We start from the raw sequence: 2,310 nt of genomic DNA, 5'->3' as shown, positions 1-2,310 counted from the left end.
TGTTACCACATTGTACTTGTATGTGAAGTACACAAATCATTATGCAAAGTACATAATGATTTGTGTCAGTTTTGCTTATTTAAAAACAAGGAGCTCTCTCACTTCCATGATTGAGGCAAGAACAGCTAAATGGAAAAAGATTTATTTTACCAATTCCTTGCTTATAGCCCAAAACAATAAAAGAATTAAAAACTAATGGAATTCAATTATAAATTCTTTATTTTTTTTTTTAACAGTTCTTTAAGTATATTTAAACAAAATATTTTGTGTAAGAGAAAGTAAATCTCACACTTTTAACAATATGTCAATTAACGAGTATTTTTACTCCATTACCAACTCACTCTCTCTCTCTGTTCTTACCTGCTGTTCTGCCAGGTAAGGATAGCAAGGCAAGTTCAATGCCTTGACCAAATCATAACATACAATCAGCAATCAATATAATTTCACAACTCTTCATCTCTAATAATTCTTTATCCGGTTGCCAATGTGTTAATTCCTCCAGTCTGATTAATAAAAACAGTTTCATTAATCCAATCTATAAGTTGAAGTCCTTGAATTAATTAAAAATGAGACACTTGTTTCATAGGTTTTTATCTTTTTATTCAGCTGCAGGCATTGTGCTGTGTCCTTAGGCAAAGCCTACAACTCTACTTGCCCTTCAAATGGTATTCAATGTTATTCTCCTCTCTGGATTACACTCAGCCCTTCCTTGTAGTGGTGAAGTAAATATCGTTAGTTTATCCAAATAAACGAACTTATTAAACTGATGTGGTGAACACAGTAAAATCCCTTGGAATCCATTAGATTCCGGTCAACTTCTCTCTGGAAATCAAAAAAATAAAAAAGTATAAAATCCTTATAGAAAAAAAGTTTTGTTTCAAATTTCACAAGGCCATAATTTAGACAATTATTATGTTAATGAATTAGAATCAAACAAATACAATCTCTCGAAATCCTAAATCATTGCCACCCCTAGATTCAGACTAGTTTCCAATTCTTGCAATTATTAGACTCTTTTGCTACCATATTCTTGCTGAACAACACTGATTTTCTTTCAATTAATTTAGTAAAATAACTTTGTCCTTATTTATCTAGTATTTGGGAACTAAATTAACTTAGAATTTTGAAGGAAGATTGGGTTTTTTTTTCTAAATTTAGATAATTTAAAAAATATAAAATTTGTGTCATAGAACCAGGATTCAGTCTTGGAGGGGTTGATATGAAAAGGGTTGAAGATAAATTTGAGTTCTTGGTTTTGGAAGAATAATTAAGTCAGCAATGAAGACTTCATGACTTCTAAGAATCATCAATATTTACCAATGGTTGCAGACTGGAACTGAGCTTAGTTATATTTGAAATACTTTAATCAGAGGAAGTGGAGCAGCCATAACCATTTCAAGACCTCTGTTACTGATGACAGGAAGGGAAGAAGCTGTTCTTAGACTGGAGAAAACCTAAGAGCAGGGTAGTGGTGAGAAATCTGGGTGGCACATTTAACCTTCCTTCCATCATCATCATCGTCATTAAAAATCAGTTTTCCATGCTAGCATGGGTTGGATGGTTTGACAGGAGTTGGCAAGCCTGAAAACTGCACCAGGAGGCCCCACTTGTCATGGTTTCACCAGCTGCAGGCCCTTCCGAATGACAACCACTTTATAGAGTGTATTGGGTGCTTCTTACATGGCACCAGCATGCGTGCTTTATACATGGCATCACCCATTTGACTTTGACTAGCCTGAGACTGTCGAAGAATACATTTCCTCCAAGGTGGCAATGTTGGGATAGCACCTAAAACTGCTCAAATAACTGTTTGCGTTCATGTAATGCCCTCTATGTAGTTTGATAAAGAATCAAATGTTTATCTGAGTAGTTAATTAACAATAACATGATTTATAATGAACATATAAGGACTAATTACTCAACCACGAGAACAGTTCACAATCAAGTATTGATGTCACAATAATCTATGAATTGATTATCAATCCAATACCAATTATTTTTCCTCAAATAGGTCAGCAACAAATTGCACAACCTACATCTGCTACATCTGCATTGTCACAGCAAACCTGTTCTAACTGGCTCTTATAAAATGCAAACAGAAAAACTATGGAAACAATAATATTGGTCTCAAATTTTGGCAGAAGGCCAGCAACTTTTTTTGTGGGGGGAGGGGAGGAAGTAAGCCAGTTACATTGACCACGCTGAAAGGATGAAAGGCAAAGTCCACCTTGGTGAGATTTGAACTCAGAACAGAGACAGACAAAATTCTGCTAAGCATTTTGCCCTTGGTGAGATTTGAACTCAGAACAC

General features: G+C 34.8%; 1 protein-coding gene across 2 annotated transcripts in view; it reads right to left on the bottom strand.

The window, feature by feature from the left end:
- Window positions 1–201: 201 nt before the first annotated feature.
- Window positions 202–2,310, bottom strand: part of LOC106873552 (protein HEXIM1) — a 12,311-nt gene continuing 10,202 nt past the window's right edge. For both annotated transcript variants that reach the window (XM_014920973.2, XM_014920974.2), the window contains exon 3: window positions 202–822. The gene's annotated coding sequence lies outside the window, so the exon portion shown is untranslated. The remainder of the gene's footprint in view (window positions 823–2,310) is intronic.

The sequence above is a fragment of the Octopus bimaculoides genome, chromosome 6 (assembly GCF_001194135.2).
Source record: "Octopus bimaculoides isolate UCB-OBI-ISO-001 chromosome 6, ASM119413v2, whole genome shotgun sequence".
In the NCBI taxonomy this organism is placed as follows: domain Eukaryota; kingdom Metazoa; phylum Mollusca; class Cephalopoda; order Octopoda; family Octopodidae; genus Octopus; species Octopus bimaculoides.
This window is presented reverse-complemented; position numbering and strand designations above follow the sequence as displayed.